This window comes from Gopherus evgoodei, chromosome 4 (assembly GCF_007399415.2).
Source record: "Gopherus evgoodei ecotype Sinaloan lineage chromosome 4, rGopEvg1_v1.p, whole genome shotgun sequence".
Lineage (NCBI taxonomy): Eukaryota > Metazoa > Chordata > Testudines > Testudinidae > Gopherus > Gopherus evgoodei.
The window spans coordinates 117,613,525-117,634,696 of NC_044325.1; the positions used below are offsets into that span (position 1 = coordinate 117,613,525).

The 21,172-nt window shown below is 41.8% G+C and overlaps 1 protein-coding gene across 1 annotated transcript in view; it reads right to left on the reverse strand.

Annotated features, from left to right (window-relative positions):
- Window positions 1-16,727, reverse strand: part of LOC115650561 (USP6 N-terminal-like protein) — a 206,900-nt gene extending 190,173 nt beyond the window's left edge. The window contains 1 exon segment of the mRNA XM_030560713.1: window positions 16,532-16,727. The gene's annotated coding sequence lies outside the window, so the exon portion shown is untranslated.
- Window positions 16,728-21,172: the final 4,445 nt, after the last annotated feature.

Below are 21,172 nucleotides of genomic sequence, written 5' to 3' on the forward strand. Positions count from 1 at the left end.
AATATTTCAGAAGCACCAAAAAAACTATTCTCTCAAGGAGTAAAAATAGTGCTGAAAGCCACAAGCCTCATCGTCCAAGCCTCATGCAAAAACTTTCCATTACCATTTATACTAACTCCTCTTTCTGTTTTAAATTACTGCTCGAACCAGAGCAGGCAAATTAGACTTACAGAAAGCCACTCAAGCTATATACCCATGGGAGGGGCTGGGGGTGGGGGTTAAGTCACCACTAGCAAGTTCTGAACTGAGCACACTCTATGGTGAAAAACACACACACTGCAAAGATGAAAATAAATGAAGGACATAAATCTTATCTGGTCACCCCTCCACTGCAGTTGCAGATTATTTATAGTCTACAGAAAGGCAATTTTCCCCAGTGACAGTGAAATTTTTATCTCAGTTCACTTTACGGGGCTCAAATTTGCAGAAAACTGTATTCACTCTGCAAGGCTTCATCTCTTTGAAAATGGGTACTTCAGACCAGAGTATGAGCAACACATTAGGATTAACACCTTCTAATTAAAAAGCACATCTACCATCCTATCCTTCTCCTACACAATGAACAGGAAAAGTGCAGTCTCTCAATTATGCTGTACAAAAGCAGTGAGAATGCTATTGCTTGGGAGGAGGACTGTGTTCCTGATAAGTGCCATCTCCCTGACCTCCTGCTTACGGCTGCAGCAAGTATTTTTAATGTGGTTACCCTTACTACTTGATATTACAGAGATATTGGCAAGATTGAGACTGATCTACTGACACTGCTGCAACAGGGGCAACTGAATTGCTCAATGGCTTTCCACAGGCATTGCTGGCTGGTGAGACTCATGTAGTTTGCCTGGCCTTCCTTTTCAATACAGCCACAACTGAGAAACACAGCACTTTGTCCTGAAACAGCTACTCCTGGGGGAATTCTGCACCACTGCGCAATGCAGAATTTTGCAGAAATTGCATTGTGCCTACAGAATTTCCTTTCCCCCACAGAAATGGGCAGCAGTGCTGCTAGCCACCACTAGGGGCCACTGGACCCAGCAGAGCCCAGCTCACACACAGACACTGCTGGGGGGAAGGAGAGGGAGCTAGAAGGTTCCTGGCAGCTGCAGTTCCCAGCATGCCTGGAGGGAAGGAGAAACTCCATACAAGCCTGGGACTGAGCATCAGGCTGTTTCTCTCTCTGGATCCTTTGGTGGGAGGGGATGCGGGTATCTGGGCAAGGGGGGGCCTCCGCAGCTGGACTCTGGGGGGAGAGGAGGTGGGTGTTTGGGCTGGGGGGGCCTAGGTATCTGGGCAAGAGGGGGCCCTGTGGCTGCGCTCTTGGGGGGAGAGGGTATGGCTACCTGGATCAAGGGGATCCCACAGCTGACCTCTGGAGGAAAGGGGTGCATGTATCTGGGCTAGGGGGGCCCCACGGCTGGGCTCCTGGGTGGGAGGGGTTGTGGGTGTCTGCTGCCCCAGCTGGGCTTATGGGGCAAAAGTGGGCAGAGAAACAGGAACTGGATTCTCACAAGGGTTTCTTTAACTCTCTACTCCTGGGGAATTTGTGTGTGTCTGTATTGTTACACACATACTTGCTGACAGATATTTTGAAATAAATTACCACAATAATTAAAACTGGAGTGATTAGGCAGTGTTATTTTGACAGACAAAATATGCAGAATTTTGCAGAATTTTAAAATATTGTGTTGGCAGAATTTTTAATTTTTTGCACAGAATGCTCCCAGGAGTAAACAGCCAGCTATAAATGATATGAATGTCAGATCTTCATCCATGCACAGACTTCCTAGCACTCCGCTCCATTGGAGCAGCACACATCTCCAAGCAATTCCTGCGAATGCCTCACCAGGAATTGCTGTATTCCAGAGGCATGACAGTACTTCATGATCTGAAGTACGAATGTTGCTTTTAAACAGCATTGGAGTGACACAGACACATTCACAAAGCTCCTCTGCTGTGAATTTACACTAGTCCATCTGCTCCATAGTCTCAACAAAAGCTTTGCCACTGCAGTGACCTCATCAGGTCCTTTATATTGGTGCCTAGGTGGGCCCCTGTTGGTACTGACCACACCACTGTAATTAACCTGTGGGCACACCACCATTTTATTTTACCTACAGCTGCTCAGAGATTCAAACAGAATTAAATAAAAAATATGGAGCAGTGAGAAAGAAATTAAGTAGTCTACAAAAGGAGGGAAAAAACCCAGTGTCTTCTAAGATTTGAGGCGCACTAGAAAAATGATGAAATAGAGATAGAACAAGGCTACTCCATATGGCAGGAGCTGCAGGGAAGACACACAATAAGTGAAAATGAACAAAATAGAGGCATGGCCTAAGACAAAGGAGAAGGCAAGTGGAGATGAAGGAACTCAGCAGCTGCCAGCCATTCTCAAATCCAAAAGCCTGACCACACAGCCATGCTAATTCGATACTTATCAAAGCTGCCACAGCCATGCCTCATCACAGGGGAAATTTTGCCATGGAGGCTTAGGCCTGGGCGGGGAGGGGAAAGGAGCAAAGGCACAGGGTGCTCTACTTTTAAAATCATATATGCTTTTCCTTAAAAGATTTAATGCTAATTCAGTTTGCAAATCATGCCCATTCCAGGACCGTATCTTGGCCTTTCAACAACACCGGCATCATCAAGCACACTCAAAGTTCTGGCCTCTGCATAACTATCAGCTAGGTTTTGACATTTTTAGATATGATAAAAATCCCTTAGCTATGAGCATGAACTCCCGTAATCCTTCAGTGTGTGTACAGAGCCTCATTAAAATTATCCAGGCTCTCTTAGAAGCAGGCAGGCATCTTGAAGAGGTCATTTTCACAGCTACAATATATTAGCAATAAGCATCTAACAGCTTTTTGAGCTCCGAACTAAACCTAATAAATACTAATAAAGAGGCAGGCAAAAATTCCTTCTCAGCTTCACTGCCAGAGGTGGGTAAGCATGACAGCAGGATTTGTTTCACTTCCCTCTGAAACACCATGGACACATTTCAGGCCTCGGCTTGCCGTTCCTTTAAGCAGAGGAAAATTCTCTTTGGTATTCTGAGGGAATGTTTTATTTAAAACTCTGCTCAAAACTCTCCCCGAAGAAAACCTTCCCAGGTTATCTGGGAAATAAAAGGTTTCCAGCTATTAACTGGCATGTCTATAAAGCTGTCTGAACAATGTATCTCAAAGGACTTAACCAATATTAAAGCCTCCCAACAGTCCTGTGACAACTATCATTATCCTCATTTTACACAGGAGAAAACTGAGGCAAAGGAGTAAAGTAACAGAGAAAGTCAATGACGACTCCAACTGGAATGAAATCAATTTCCAGTCACCTGCTCTAACCACTAGCCCCATTAGAGTACATCCCTGAAGCACTACCTCTCACCTTATCACTCTTCAGTTGTTATCCCTGCATGGTCTTCTTCCCTCTGCTAGCCCATACAGAGAATGAAGTTCTGCAGTGCTTCCAAAAGGTATTTCCAGTCTTTCATTACCATAGGGCAGAAGCTGCTCAAAGGTATTACAGATGCATGCCATACAGGAACCGGCAGGGAACAACCGAGGGCAAAACAGGCCTGCCAGGATAGCACTTCCTTACATGTTGATGAGTCAGTGACACCACGTTCTTCAGCCCTCGTGGAGGATGAGGTCCCTTTAAAGCAGTGGTCCCCAACCTTTTTGTGACCAGTAGCACATTCATGTTTTCAGAAGAGCGTGGCAGGCGCCAACAATTTTTCAAGGCTTATTTTGTATTTGTACATTAAATAATACAAAACATATTTAATATTACATAATATATGAATCCAGAGAGAAGCTGGAGAAAAGCCACGAGGACAGAGCACACCAATGCCCGCAGCCCTGGAATACTCTGTCCCCAGCAGGCACGGGGCCCCAGATTCTCTTCTCTGCTGGGCACTAGGTGGGCCCCGCATCTGCCAGGGACTGAACACCAGCACCTACAGCCCCAGAGTTCTCTGTCCTTGGCAGGCGTGGGGCCACAGCTTCTCTCCCCTGCTGGGAACTAGGCAGGCCCCGCACCTGCCGGGAACAAAGAACACCGTACCCGCAGCCTGAGTTCTCTGTCCCCGGCAGGTCCCCTGCTGGGCACTAGGTGGGCGCACAAATGCCCCGGCGGGTGCCATGGCGCCCGTGGGCACCACATTGGGGACCACTGCTTTAAAAAGTTGGCCTTTTTAAAACCATGATGGGACATTTGGCCTATTCTTTGGCATGGGGAAGAGCTGTTCCTCTGCAGCCTTTTCTCTGCAGTTGTGGAATCACTTAGAACTGTCTACCATGCCAGCAGTAGTGCTGCTGAACATACCTGAAGTCATAATGCTCTGTGGTTTTCATAGGAACATCTATTCAAAACAGCCCTATAGCATGCTTCGCGCTATAGGGAGAGAGATCCCTCCCCTCCAAACTGGCTAGTAAAAGATTGATGGGCAGGCAAGCAGGGATTTTGTTAATGTTGTTTTTGGTTGTTTTTTTCTTTTGCATGAGCTAATGAAATTTTCAAATGACTTTGCAAGACAAGTTTAAAGGGCAGAAAAGGGCATAAGCAGAAGATCTAACAGGAAAAGCTCCAGGCAACTTTTAAGAGGTTTAGAACTCATAAACAAAATAATATCCAGCTGAAAAGCTCCGCCCAAAAACTTTGCTATTTTGCCATTTCTAAGACAATTACAGGCGCACTTAAGAGGGATTTTTCTAGGTTCAGAGTTTTGACATTCAAAGTTTTTATACTCCCGTTTAGCACTGCAGACAAACGCAAAGAGCAAGGCTGAAAATCTAGGATGACATGCGAGGGCTATATGGTTCCTTGTGACCCCCCAACAGGAGGTCCCATACAGACTGAAATCAGCATATAATCTTAAACCCAAAATTCACACTCATTGGGACAGAAGACATGCATAACCCACCTACATCCACAGAATCACACCAGCACAGGGAATTTCTATGCCAAGCATAGATCTGACTCAACACCATCTTCAAAGAACCCTCCATTGCAAGGGGAATTCAAGAATGGACCGAGGCAGTGCAGTATCCTGACAATTCTCCATCGCTGCAAGCAACATAGAAGCTATGGCAACACAGAAGTGCAAATTAGGGTCAAACCCCAGCATTTCCTGAATTGTGGAACCACAAACTGTTTCCTTTCAGGCCCTGTGCTGGTCCTAATGCCAGTGCAAGGCTGGGTGTGTCTAATCGCGCTTAAGTGCTTCTGAATCATGGATCCCAAAATATCACTGCCATTGCAGATGCTTCTATAAAACACACCAACAGGGTGAGATCAGAGAGTGTCCTGGCCTTAATTCTGAGTTTCAGGGTTTGGTGGAATTTCAGTCTGCCCTGGCATACTACTTTCACAGGAGATGCTGTAAAATAATCCTCTTGACCTCTCCTCCAAAAGCAGCATAAAGAGCCTTTCATGGAAAGGAGCAATGTGTATGTATTTAAAAATAAAATAAAATAAAATAAAATGTGGAGTTGTTTTAAATGTATGGAACTAACTTTAACCTGCAGATTTAGAAGTTAAATAATAAAAATCACCCAAAGATGTAATTTAAATATGCATGATGTTTTTAGCAACAATTTTCAGAGCCTTCTGTGATAGAAAGGTGGGAGAGTTAATCTTCTCATGTGAAGTTTACACAGTGACTAATCACACAGTTGGTTGACAAAACTGCTTTTGCTTTCTTCAGTCCAGCCTCATTTCTGAAATATCAAGTATCAAAGTCACGTCCAACATCAAAACTTGGAGATCCTAACAAAGAATTCAAGGTCTCCACATTAGGAGACTACTTTAAAGAGATCTAGTCAGAGAGTAAACCCTACTCCTGTGCTTAATATGTAAATTTTTTTTTTTTTTTAAAAAAGCCCCACAGCACTACCTCAAACCGAACCGCTGTTGCCCTAGAACAGTGGTGGGCAACCTGCAGCCCATCAGGGTAATCCACTGGTAGGCCGTGAGAGTTTGTTTACATTGATTGTCCGCAGGCAGGGCTGCCCGCAGCTCCCAGCGGCCGCGGTTCACTGTTCCTGGCCCACAGGAGCTGCAGAAAGCAGCTGCCAGCACATTCCTGCAGCCCACGCCACTTCCTGCAGCTCCCATTGGCTGGGAACAGCGAACGACGGCCACTGAGAGCTGCGGGCAGCTGTGCCTGTGGACAATCAATGTAAACAAAACTCTCACAGCCTGCCAGCAGATTACCCTGACGGGCCACGTGCAGTCCACAGGTTGCCCCACCACTGTCCTAGAGCTATTATACCGCTTATCCATCTAAAACTCTTTAACAATTGCATTGTTGTGATACTTCTAATAACTGCTTCCATTTATAGAGAGCAAAGCACTTTAAAAGCATAAATTTGTGTACAGAGGTCACTCTTCCCTCCATAGAAATTCAGCTTCCTTTGGGATGAATGAGCAGCTAACACCACTACCTAAGACTACTCAACAGTTTAGGACCAGAAGTCAAGGAAAATTTTATATCCAGTTGAAACCACACAAGGAACATTAGCCAGGACATGAAGGCTAACAATTAATCATTTAAATTACATTGGGATCTCTAATTTCCTTGATTATAAGCCTCCTGGGGAAAAAAAGAGACTGTACAGCACCAAGCACACTGCAGTGATCAATTAACAGTTACTGAGCAGTGCCTGTTACGCATTCATAAAAAAAGAAACCACATCCAGCAGCACAAATCATCACTAATATCATGCTGAAGCAATGGTTCAGTACTCTCAGAGGGAAGAGTCACCACTGAATCATCAAAGCCCTTTAAGTGTTCTTCTTTAGAAGATTTCCATCCACATACTGACTTGGCATGACCCTGCTTACCTCGCAAAATCAGACAGATTCATTGTGCAATCGCAGCTGGCTTCTGTTGTTACTGCTGAAGGGGATAGAAAATGTATTAAAAGTTTTGTTTCTGCTAATTTTATAGAACTTTAAGTAACTTCAGTTTACTCTGCTTGCACAGAGGGAAGTACTGTAAAGCTATGTAGAAGGAAGAAAGCTTAACTGAGGAACTATAGACTAACATTTAGAACAGCATTTTCACCTTTTAACTCACAGGCTGCACAGAAGATACAGACTGTATAACAAGATTATGTTTGATCTGGAATCACAACAAATTACTCCCAAGAGAGTTTCAGAGTAGCAGCCGTGTTAGTCTGTATCCGCAAAAAGAACAGACGTACTTGTGGCACCTTAGAGACCGACAAATTTATTTGAGCATAAGCTTCCGTGGGCTACAGCCCACTTCGTCAGATGCATGCAGTGGAAAATACAGTAGGAAGATTATATACATATACGTATATATACATACACACACGCGCGCGCAAACATGAAACAGTGGGTGTTACCACACACTCTCATGAGAGTGATCAGTTAAGGTGAGCTATTACCAGCAGGAGAGAAAAAAAATTGTAGTGGTAATCAGAATGGCCCATTTACAGCAGTTAACAAAAAGGTCTGAGGAACAGTGGAGGGAGAAATAGTTTTACTTTGATAATAGCTCACCTTAACTGACCACTCTCCTTAGAGGGTGTATCGTAACACCCATTTTCATATTGCGTGTGCGTGTATTTTATATTATATATCTTCCTACTGTAATTTCCACTGCATGCATCTGCAGAAGTGGGCTGTAGCTCATGACAGCTTATACTCAAATAAATGTGTTAGTCTCTAAGGTGCTACAAATACTCCTGTTCTTTTTTCCAAGAAAGTGGAGTTCAGCTCATTCACTGTATTTTCTAAATTTTACAGAAGACCCATGTACAAAATAATTTGCTCTAACAGACTGAGCCTGCTAAACCAAGACTACTGCACACAGGAGCAATGTAGGACTGAATGGTAGACTGACTGCTCTGTATTGCTGTCTGCACTCTACACTTGCTAACATAGCTCAGCAATCCATAGTTCATGACCTGCAGAGTCTGCTTTGGGATTTACACTTTGAGCTTAGACAGGCAAAAGGACATTATTAGCTTCCATTCACTTTAGGCTCTACATCAAATAAGAATTGTTGAAAGAATAAACAGTGTTTTTCTCTATAGTACCTCCAAGATTCATAGCGACAATTCCACACAAGTCAGCCCTTCTCATTTAAGGAATTATCCCGCCTTTTGATGTGAATCCATTTATGAAGCTCATAAGGGAAGGCAAGAACCAAAGATGCAAACAGTTAAGTTTCAACTACAGTATTTCAATTATTTTCTCCAAGTAGCATTGTCATCTGCACTGTTAAAAGCTTTAGCCCAATTTTAATTATGTATGGAGTGCTTTTATCACCCAGGGGATTAAACTGGTTCTTATATCCTCTCTCATTAATCAGCCCAAAATCAGGCTTCAAAGTCCACCAAGTTGGATTCCACTTATGAAAATAATGATGAGAAAGAAAAACCACTGTGTCCTTTTGGAAATCAAATTCTTCAAGAAACTGAATTAACTTATTTTATAAAACTCCTAAATATGCACAGACCACAGCTGTCAAATGATTAAAAAAAAATAATCGTGATTAATCATTCTATTAAGCAATAATAGAATACAATTTAAATATTTTTGGATGTTTTCTACATTTTCAAATATATTTATTTCAATTACAACAGAGAATACAAAGTGTATAGTGCTCATTTTAAATTTATTTTTATTACAAATATTTGCACTGTAAAAAATAGTATTTTTCAATTCACCTAATACAAGTACTGTAGTGCAATCTCTATCATGAAAGTTGAGTTTTCAAATGTGGAATTATATAAAAAACCTGCATTCAAAAATAAAACAATGTAAAACTTTAGAGCCTACAAAGTCCACTCCTTCCTACTTCTTGTTCAGCCAATCACTCAAACAAGTTTGTTAACATTTGCAGGAGATAATGCTGCGTGCTTCTTGTTTACAATGTTACCTGAAAGCGAGAACAGGCATTCCTATGGCACTGTTGTAGCCAGCGTCACAAGATACTTACATGTCAAATGCCCTAAAGATTCATGTCCCTTCATGCTTCAACCACCATTCCAGAGGACATGCATCCATGCTGATGACAGGTTCTGCTCGATAACTATCCAAAGCAGTGTGGACCAACGCATGTTCATTTTCATCATCTGAGTCAGATGCTACTAGCAGAAGACTGATTTTATTTTTTGGCGATTCAAGTTCTGTAGTTTCTACATTGGAGTGTTGCTCTTTTAAGACTTCTGAAAGCATGCTCCACATTTAGTCCCTCTCAGATTTTGGAAGGTACTTCAGATTCTTAAACTGTGGGTCAAGTGCAATAGCTATCTTTAGAAATCTCACATTGGTACTTTCTTTGCATTTTGTCAACAAACAACGTGTGCTGGATCATCCTCCGAAACCGCTATAACATGAAATATATGGCAGAATGTAGGTAAAACAGAACAGGAGACATACAATTATCTCTTAAAGAGTTCAGTCAAGAATTTAATTAACCCTTTTTTTTTAAATGAGCGTCATCAGCATGGAAGCATGTCCTCTGGAATGATGGTCGAAGCATGAAGGGGCATACAAACGTTTAGCATATCTGGCATGTAAATACCTTGTAATGCCGGCTACAAAAGTGTCATGTGAATGCCTGTTCTCACTTTCAGGTGACATTGGAAATAAGAAGCAGGCAGCACTGTATCCCATAAATGCAAACAAAATTGTTTGTCTTCGTGATTGGCTGAACAAGAAGTAGGACTAAGTGGACTTGTAGGCTCTAAAGTTTGACCTTTTTTTGTTACATAACTACCCAAAACCAAAACAATCTACATTTGTAAACTGCACTTTCATGATAAAGGTATTGCACTACAGTACTTGTCTGACGTGAATTGAAAAATACTGTTTTTTCTCATTTTTAGAGAGTGCAAATATTAGCAATCAAACATAGTAATATAAAGTGAGCACTGTACACTTTGTATTGTGTTGTAATTGAAATCAGTATATTTGAAAATGTAGAAAAACATCTAATAATATTTAAATAAATTTCACTTGGTATTCTATTGCTTAACAGTGTGATTAAAACTGTGGTTAATAGCAATTAATTTTTTTGAGTCAATCGCGTAAGTTTACTGTGATTAACTGACTGAGCTAGCATAGATCATTTCACTACTTCCCCTACCTCTCCACTCTGTAGTAAACCCCTGGAGAAAACCAGAAATGCAATACACAAATAACTAGCACTGTAACTTTGTTCCACAAATGAGCCTACAGTAGACATTAACTAGTAAGATCACTATTGATCAGAGGGGAAAAGGCTGCAGTTGGATATTCTTTGAAAATATATAGTGCAAAACTAAGTCTGAATAGTAAAATGTCATTTCACTCAGAAACACTTCCTATCTAGAAGGCTAATGAACTACCACGCAGCGGGAAGAGAAAGGAGAATCCCCCTTTTCAGCATACAAAATGGAATAGGAAGATCAGCATTGGCAGGAAGCTTGCAGGGCAGAGATGGCATTTGGCCCCAATGAGGAATTGAACATGCCAGCTGGGAATGGGAATGTAAAAGAACAACGCAAGCCTGCTGGCCAGTCCCAAACAAAAGCTATTAAGAAATGAGCCAGCTGGGTGAGGGAAAAAGCCAGCAGGAAAGGGGCTGGAATGCTGAGGGAGCTTTGATGGTCATTTCAGCTATTACAAGCTCACTGGCAATGCAAACGCTCCACATTGCCGACCAAATGAATCCCATCCCCGCCTCTCAGAGTGGAAGAGGGATCAACTAACTGTTGAAGGTGTTAATAAATGAGTGTTTTTACCCGTGCTGGCATTAGTTCTTCTGTCAGAAAGCCAGCAGGGCCTAAAGCAGTGAAGGGAGTGTTTGTACTAACAGAGACTTTTAGGCAAAGCTGGCATGAATCAGGCAGAGATGAGCTACGCATGCCTAAGAACACTGTCAAAAATACATCCAGTGTGTGTTTCTGTTCAATTTGATTGTACTGAAGAGGAAGCTTAATTTAGAGACTGGGATTTACATATTCTCAAGAGTTCTTAGTACAGATATATGAGAGACATTTTCCCTGGATTGAAGCCAAGTAGCTTATATAAAACTACTGAACTAAACGAGGCGGGGGGCAAGTGCTTCATTTGTTTAAGTGTGGAGGGTCTTGGTGCATACACTGAATCCTTATCTAGCCTGAAGTCTTTGCTCCTGACAATACAAAGATTCTCAAACTGTGGTCCATGCAGAGGTGGCTGGTTACCTAGTGCTGGCTTGTGTACCCTATTTCCAATTGCTAAATTGCACGGGGAAACGACTAAAAATGCAGTAAGAACTATTAATATTTCTCTTTTACTTACGCATTTGCTGATGTTACCACAGGGATATTATGCAATAACAACTGGGAGGGGATGGTCTGTATGATTCGGAACGGGAGGGCAGTTGGCCCACCAGATAGTATATCTGTATTTAGGTGTGGTCCACGCTATGAAAAAGAGTTCAAGAACTCCTGTACTAGAGGCAACAAGAGTTCTGGCGGTGAGATTTGTTATGTGTTTCTGAATATCAGTTCCAGTTTGTTATGCAAACAATGTTGTGTTTGCGCTGTTTGTTTAGCATTGATCATATTTTGAGTTTGTTATAGACACCATAGTTTGTGCTAACATCTGTATAACTAGCTGGACACTTAGTTCTGTATTCTTTGGACCAGTATGGGGGAAAAAAAATTTTTAATCTGCATTGCTAAAAAAAGTGTTACAGAATGACTGGTAAATTCTGAACTGGGTACTGCTCTCCCAATAAGGATGCATTTACATGTGTGTTTAGCAGCAGACTTTTCTCATATCTAACTTTGATGTGAATATCTCTATTTAAAAAAAATCAATTGTAGCCAATGCAAAACTCCATTACCCATCACAGCATCAGATTGAGAGCAGGCAAATCCTCCCAGTTTGAATCTACTGAGTGTTAGCTTTGTCTTGGAATTATTCTTACATTGCTTGAACTAGGCCCCCATTAATAGAGCTACCCAAGGCCGGCGCTTCCATTTAGGCAACCTAAGCAGTCGCCTAGGGCGCAAGGATTTGGAAGGGTGGCATTTTGCTGCCCTCGGCGGTGGTTGGGGTTGTGGGGGAGGGTCCTTCCGCACTCTAGGCCTTCGGTGGCAATTCTGCCGTGGGTCCTTCACTCACTCCGGGACCCGCCGCTGAAGTGCCCTGAAGACCGGAAGCGCCCCCCCACCACAGAATTACAGCCGACCGGGAGCGCAGAAGGACCCCCGCCTAGGGCACCAAAAACCCTGGCACCGCTCCTGGAGCTACCAGGTATGGTGATTCAGATTTAACATTTCATGCAATGTTGCTGGAACAGCATCAGTCCAGCCACGGCACACAGGTTCTCAATATCCCTGGTCTTCTAGAAAGCCTTTACCCAATGAGCCTGGCTGTACGACAAGGACAGAAAAAAACAACAGGAAAAAGAAAACAGGGACTATCCAAGACATCAGTGTCTTTCTAGGAATACCCAAGCCTTCTTGCCAATTATCTTCCAATCCAGTTAGCAGATAAATGAATGTGTTCAATCTTCTGACTGAGAACTGCAAAGCTACGGTACATGAACAGCAGGCAATTATTCTGGGACATATACTAGCCTTATCTGAATAATAATGTTTGTGAACATTTATTTTTACTTTTTAAAATATTCACAATAGGAGTTGTCCTTTCCAATATTGGAATAGGCACTCTTTCCAATATTGAACTAAAGGGAACCACTGAAATCAATTGACATCATTAGAAACACCAGTTGTCTTACCTTATGAATTAAGATCTATTTACTGAGATTGTTCTCTGATGTTAAGCTGCTATGTTTACAAGTTCCAAACCCATGAGAAACACTCACACAGTGAACACAGAGTTGAACCACTACAGCACATGTAATTAAGTGCAGAAAAAGAAAGCACAACCGCTACAAAAGTATAAAGATCAACTACAACCACAGATAAACCAATGGGCTTTCAGTTTCAAATTTTACCATCCTAGCATCCCTTTTTCATGATTATTTGACCTTATAAAGATAAGGTTATACACTCTAGTATAGTCACTTTCCAGAGAAAAAGGAAGTAGGAGTTCAGCTGCAAGAAGAGTTCCCCCAAAAGCAACCAGCCATCAGACGCTATTAAAATAAATAATCAATGTATGGGAGAAACAGTTGCTTGAGCTGACGAGAACAAGCTAATCCCTTTAAAGCCCCCTAACACTTCTACATTTCATCAGCTGAAGTCACTCATGATAACCAATTTTGGCAGTCAGGACTCAGTCACAGGAAACACACAAACAACACAGCAACTGGCCTTGTGGCACCTAATCTAGTAGCGTCTGAGAAAAATGCAGCATACGTGATTGTGACTACTTAAAGTAATTCTTTCAGCGATTTAGCTATAACACTAATTTCCAAAAACTTCAGTCAGTGACAACCACCACTCATGTGGAAGGTATGTGTGGTAAACTAGAAAGGGGGTACATACAAACACTATGATGCTTCAGAATATCGAGAGACAGAAAGAAAGCTGCAGGCAAGTCCCTGGAGTCTTCTAAACCAGCAGGGTGTGAAGAAAACAGAGACTGTGGAGAAGCTAAAGAGTGTGCATGCACATCATTTCTCACAGGTAACTAGGGCTGAACACCTCAGCTAAGGTAACTCTTTTTGGGTGATGCAGGTGAAACAATATCAGAGATAGAAGTGATGGAGCAAGACAACAAATTAATTGCTGAAGGCCCAACATGTCTCTTGAAAATATTAATGGTGGTCTTGGGACTGCTTATACATCAGCTTTTCCTTCACTACTGAGAAAAATAACAATAGTACTAAAGAATGTAATACCTCACAAAGTTGGAGATACTGTAATTATGATAAGAATAAGCCAGCACAGCTTCTGTGGAGCTAAAGTCATGCCTCTCTCACGTACCAGAATTCTCTCAAATGTGAGAACAGTGGATAAAGGGACAAAAAAGGGGAAATAATTTAATCTTTCAAGAAGTTTTGATGAAGGTCCTTCAAGCAGCTATTAAGAAAATCTGGTAAGCAGAAGGAAAAGGCAGAATCCTTTCATGGATTGGAAACTGAGAGGAAAGAGAACAAGAATATACATGTCTCAATTGAGAAAGATGTTAATATAGCAGGCTGCCTCAGGTATCAGTACTATAGTAGTTAATCTGGACAAGGGGTGAAAAGTGAAGAGGCAAAATATAGTGAGCACAAAGTCATTCAAACTTTTAAAACTAGGGAGAATTAAAATTGGGAAAAGGGACAAAGTAACAGATTAAACTTAATCCAGATAAATGCAAAATACTACACAACAGAGAGACCAACATAAACCACTCATATATACTGATGAGTTTGATGGACTGGATAATCTACCAGATCTTTTCCTTTGACCTAGGCATCACCATGTACAGCTCAATAAAGACATCTCAGCATGCAGCCATGGTCCACAAAGCAACTAAGATGTTAGGCAGCTATCAAGGGAGGTTAGAAAGTATTATGGACAATCCTTTATTCAGATATTTAATTGTATGTATTTGCCTTGAACACTGTGCTCAGTTTTGGTTATCCTGTACCAAACATTACAGAAACAAGAAGAATACAGAAGCAGAAAAAAGTCTCTCACTACAAGGAGAAAGGAAGAGAAATTAAATGGGAGCAAAATAAAATCTAAAAAGGAAGCATTTTAAATGTAAGTATGTGTCATATATGGAACTTGATGTTGCTGGATAGTATTTAGACAGATTTTTAAAACTCAAACGCACTAGATACATGCATTTGTAATTGCAGTTGTAGTTACACTAAAAATAAAAACTACAAAAGTTCTCAGCCATTTTCTTCAGCGCATAATCTGATCACCAGCTGGGGTCAGGAAGAAATTCTTAAATCAGACAGCATTCCCCCAATTGGTCAGATGCATTACACTTTTTTGTTGCTTTTTTATTTTTGTTTTGGATTTGTTGTGATTTACTCAAAAGTAATTTGTATAAGACATCTAGCAGAAAATAAATTAGATGGATCATTGTTCTTGTCTAGCAAGATAGTTTCTATATTTTTATGAATGACTTTATACAAAGATTGTCTCATATCTCTGACTTAAGAAAGCTCTACTAACCTATTTTATTAAATATCATTATATTAATACTAGCATAACTAATGCAACAGTTTCTTAAGTAAGAATATCTCATTATTCACATAGCATAGGTCCCAGAATTCAGGCCCTATTTTTCTATATAGTTATTTCAAGCATAGGGGAAAACATAACAACAAGAGAAGTAATACAAGTTCAGATACTGTACCTCTGAATACTGGTATACTAACCTGATGCCAATACAAATCAAGATGTATAAGTCAGAGAAAGAAATGACACTGTGGTAATGAGCAGGGACTGTGAATAGACTGTGAACATTTTAGAGATCCCTCTGTGTGAACACAGTCATTCATTCATTCCAGTGCAGACTTTTCTGGCATTGAGTTGAACACCCACACCAAATCTTTTTGTATACCAAGAAAGTTATGCTACCCAGTTACCAATGCTAGTTTGTAAAATCCTTAAGCATGCAGACTGTTCAGATCAGCTGTCAGAAGACCATTTTCCAGCGCGGAAAACGAAAACCCTGCACCAATACCACTTCCACCCCTCCCTTCCAATATTTGAAGAGAATCTGTTTCTATATTTTTAAAGTTTAGAGGACCAGTTGAATGAATTCTATTCACAAGAATTCCAAATCCTCCCCTAACAAAAGCAAAAACAGGAAAGAATTATTTTTTTCCTTCAGTTTTTAGGTTGAATATAGGAACTTTTTCACCTTAGTCCAGGCCCCATTCTTGATACATACTTCATCCCTGCCTATCTGCAACTGCTCATAAAAGCCACAACGTGCCCTGAACTACAGTGGTTTTTACCAGACTCCTGAACTGTAAGTTACATACTCTCTCTACAACTCCCTATACATATATGCACCATATAGACAGAGTACAGAAAATACACTACACTCAAAACCCCCATAGCTACACACCCAGAGCCTCCCTATAGATACAGGCACCTTGTAGCCCCATGCAACAGAGAAGCCCTTCACATAGATTATGTATGCCTATATGCCCCTCACATCCCATGTCCCCAGGCAGACCTCCCTGCCACATTGCCCTGCTATAGAAATGCTCCCATACAGAACCCAAGGGACACCCCGCAGACACCTCGTGCCCTGCACCCCCCATATACCACCCCCACTGCATATACCACCATGCAGACCCGTGCACATCACCCCACATATCTAACCCCTTGCATGCCACCCCCATGCAGACCCCCACACATCAGCCGCACATCATCCCACATACCCCACCCCCTGCCCTGCCCACTCCCCCCACACACCACCTCCTGCCCACACACGCCCTGCCCTGCTCCTTTACCCCCCAGACACCCAGGAGCTCCAGGCGGGGCGCCCCATCCTTCCCCCAGTCCTTGAGGCAGCCGAGCCCCCACACGCTCATCACACACTCCTAGCCCCACCCGGGGCGGGTCTGCGGCCGCTGCCCCGCGGCGAGCCGGCGCCTTACCGCGGGCAGAAGGCGGCGTCCGTGCGCGCGGTCCCGGCGGGAGTCCGAGCCCGAGTCCGAGTCCCCGTCCCCGCTGCGCATCCTCCTTAGGGCGCTACCAGCTGCCGGCTCCAGCCCCCCAAGCGGCGACTCTCACAATGAAACTGAGCGAGCGAGCAGCCCCCGCGCCGCGCGCCTCCCCCTCCCATCCCGGGGGCTGTCGTATTGCGCCGGCGCGCGATCCGCCCGACGCATCTCGGGAAATGTAGTCCTTCCTCCTCCCGCGCCTTCCCCCACTGCAGCCCCGGCACCTCGGGCCGGTGGGTTATTCCCATAGGACGGTCAGTGACAGTGCGGCGGCGCCTATCCCCTGCTCGGGGCATTGAAGGCGCGCACAGGGAGGGAGACTATAAAGGGCTGTAGAGTTAAATCGTTTGCAATGTGCGGAATTAGCTCCAATGGGAGAGCGTGCGAGAGGTAGCGGACTCGATACCCGCTTTCTCCAACACAGTGTTTCCTCTTTTGCATTTTCATAACTTCATTAAATGAGAGCACGTCCCACAGAAAAAAAAACGGTGGCTCAATACCGCTAAATAATTTAAATCAAGCGAGCCACCAATCATTTCAGTTGTAACAAAACAAAACGGGAGAGTGGGGGTTACAGCTGCCACTTTATTATTCCATTTAGTTATAATTATCTGTCATTTATTATTTATACAAGGGGAGGAGGTAACTGTTCCTTTGCCATAAACAAATAAGACGAGATCTCTGCTCTCCAGTCTGATCTCCACTTCATAAAAAATCCGTCCCAGGTAGCTCTGACTACTTGGTTTGCAGTGTTATAAACGCTGCAATGCACTAAACATTATATTATGTGCGTGATTTGGGGAATTCAGACAATAGCTGGATGCTTTGCACTCCATGCCTCCTGGCCTGGGTGTTTTCTGTCAATCCAGTAACATCCCTTCTTATCTTTGGCACCATTTGCCCAAAGTGAGGAGTCATTAAAAGAGCCCGAGGAAATCATTAACATATGCAAATGTTATTTAGTGGTGAATTTTGCAAGATTAAAAATATCTGCTTCACCCAGGAGATTAATCCAGCCCAGAAATAATGAAAAATAAAGACAAGATATTCGTGGGGAAAAACTGGAAGTCTGGTTTTATTAGAATGGGCACACCAAAAATACTCAACTATTACAAAGAAGAAATAGGGCTGTGAAAATCATTACTCACATTTAATGAGTATAATTATTTAAAAGAAAGAAACTCATATTTTTTAATCCAAGTAACAATTAGAAACTGAAATTAAGGTGAAAAATCAAATAAAGAGTTCACATGTCCAATAGGAGACCTTATTGAATAATTAATTACCCTTTCAATTATCTTCAACTTCTAATAGTCTAGGAGTTTAATTTTTGAACATTCAGAAATCCAGAATTAACAAATTATAAGCGTTTGTTCAAGGACTCAATTAACAGTTTGCAGATTTATTTTAGATAGTGATATATGAAGGATGGTTTGAGGAGGAAATCTGAGCTCTAATCCTGACTGTGCTAGAAATTTTACTGTTTGACTTCAGTCAAATCATTTCATCACTCTGTCCCTGCTATGTAAAGTGGGGGTACTACTACTTCCTTTATTTGTCTTGGTTATTTAGACTGCAAGTGCTTTGGGGCAGGGACTGTCTCTTACTATGTGTATGTACAGTGCCTAGCACAATAGATATAACAAACAGTAATAAATACATGGCATCACTTAGTTAAATGTTTTAACACTTTGGGGTGGGTTGTTCCAAAGTGTCTTTATTTTCCCCCTCTTGATACCTCTTCTACCATCAAAGTCTTCATACCTCCATGATCCTCTTCATAGTAAGGAAAGCTGGATGGGCACCCTGTGAAACTCATCACTGCCACTCTGCGCATTGAGGGGAAAGTACTTTGAAGGTGATAAAAGCCTGGCTTCCTCATCAGGGCTAAAAGCAGTGCCTGTGTAATAGCCCCAAGGCTGGTGAATGAGGGACCTAGTTCAGGACATACCCTCTGAATCCACCAGGTGGGAACACATTACACTTTCATGAGATTGCCAAACTGGTCCTTAGAGTTAAAAAAGTCAACAGTGGACTGTGAATTATTGCATTATATTTTTTAATCTGTTTCATCAAAGAGAGCAATATAGCCACAACTCACTTTTAAAACGAGTAGGCACTGGAATCTATCTTCTGTTTGTTTGCATCAGTGTCATGTGTAGATATTTTGTATACACCATATGAAGTATGAGTTGTGCCTTCCTGCAGGATCTTGCTAGCTGCTGCTTCACTTTTGCACTTCTCTACATTGAAAATGTATTGTTTGCAAGCTACAATCTGGAGAAGAGCTACAAACACCTACACATGCATAACAATTCAAAACACTCAGCTTCTTTCGTAACATTTAATTTACAATATGACAATTGGAGGTCTCCACAGAAATCTTTCAAAGTACTAGTACAGTATCTTTGCCACTCAGGACAGTGACTTTAATGGCAAGTGTCCTATGAAACTGAGGAAGGAACAGTTCAAATGGGATAGCATTACCAGAAATTCCACTTGAAAGGGGACTCTTGGCCATTGCAAAGTGATTAAGTGGTGCTTAAGATAGTAACATCCACAAAATTTTAGGTAGCCAAGGATTTGCTACAATACTATTAATGAACAGAAAATATTGAGTAACACAATTGCAAAGCAGAGCTCAAAAAGTATACAAAGAGTGTGATTTTTTATCCAGCTTGGGATTTTGCAGTGGTCTTATAAAATCTTCAGGTTTTATGATTCCATAAACATATGAATTATCCAGATGTCAGCAAAACTGTCTTGTAAAGATATATACATTTACACTGGTATTTAATGTGAAAGCAAAAGCCATTTAATTCCCCTCTTTCATCAGCAGCGATGCAAACCACATGCAGAACATTTCTCTAGTAAACTTGTTCTAAGGGACCAGCTTCTCTCACCCTCCGTGATAGCTTTTCATGATGCAGTTTCAGTGAGTAAAACAAAATCCAAGCAAAATCTTAGATGATATTGGAACACCTAAGCCACGGGGAAAATAAAAGCATAATGAAGAGTTCAGCCACAGGAGTAAAGGAAACTGAGCCTGCAATGCCCTCTGCAGGCTGCCAGAGAACTTTTCTATAAGCTCCTACAGAGTTTAATGCCATTTGAAATATCAAGTGAGAAAAAAAGTCCTAGAAACATCATTGATAGATTAAATGGCTAGTTTATGTAGTTTAGAAATGTCTTCTCTACTGAGTCATCTAATCCATTCCCCAGTGCTGTGACAAGATTGGTTTCTTTATCTCAGACACATCCCTGATAAAATTTCCAGTAACTTTCATCAGCTTCAATGTCAGCAATTCCACAGTCTCCCTTGGCAACTTGTTCCATAGCTGAAATGGAAAATTATTCTGTATTTACCTACATTCTTAAACCCATTGCAAGTGGTTTTGTTCTTATTGACTAACACTGCTACAGTAGCATTATAGTCTTTGACTAAATTACATCATCAATGCTCTTCAGGGTGTACTGCACACACATCTTCTAGCTAAAGCATAAACATTCCAATTATTGTTAAGCAATTGTATCGCACAATAGCAGAAAAAGGGGTCAGAGTTGAATGTGTTATTTGAGTGTCTAAAGTTAATTTTTAAACATAGATTTTTGGTAGGGAATGTATGAACTGATAGCATTCACATCTTTGGGCTAGATCCTCTGAGGCAGCACTGATGAATGGGCCTAAAGGAACTACTTATAACTCCTTGATTTGCTACCCTGACATAGGTTAGAGTAGCTTCCGAGTATTCTACTCTATACCAGCTGGCAGTGATCCCCAAACCACATCTATTCTTCCCCACTTTCAACATGCCCCTGCACAGGGGCTGCAGGAGATTTAGTTTAGATCAGTGGTCCCCAACCTTTTCGTCTGGTGGGCACCTGTCATAAACAGATAGCTAAGGGTTAATGTCTCTTTCACCTGAAACACCTGACCAGAGAACCAATCAGGAAACCGGATTTTTTCAACTTTGGGTGGAGGGAATTGTGTGTCTGAGTCTTTTGTTTCTGTCTGCCTGCTGTCTCTGAGCTTTGGAGAAGTAGTTCTGTTTTCTAATCTTCTGTTTCTAAGTGTAAGGACAAAGAGATCAGATAGTAAGTTATATGGTTTCTTTTCTTTGGTATTTGCATGAATATAAGTGCTGGAGTGCTTTGATTTGTATTCTTTTTGAATAAGGCTGTTTATTCAATATTCTTTTAAGCAATTAGCCCTGTGTTGTATCATCTTATACAGAGAGAACATTTGTATGTATTTTTCTTTCTTTTTTATATAAAGCTTTCTTTTAAGACCTGTTGGAGTTTTCTTTACTTCAGGGAAATTAAGTCTGTACTCACCAGGGAATTGGTGGGAGGAAGAAATCAGGGGGTAGAGCTGTGTGTGGGTTGTATTGGCTAGCCTGATTTTGCATTCCCTCTGGGGAAATAGGGAAGTACTTTTTGTTTCCAGGATTGGAAACGGAGAGGGCAAGTTACTCTGTTTGGATTCACAGAGCTTGTGTCTGTGTATCTCTCCAGGAACATCTGGAGGGGGGAAGGGAAAAAGGATTATTTCCCTTTGTTGTGAGACTCAATGGA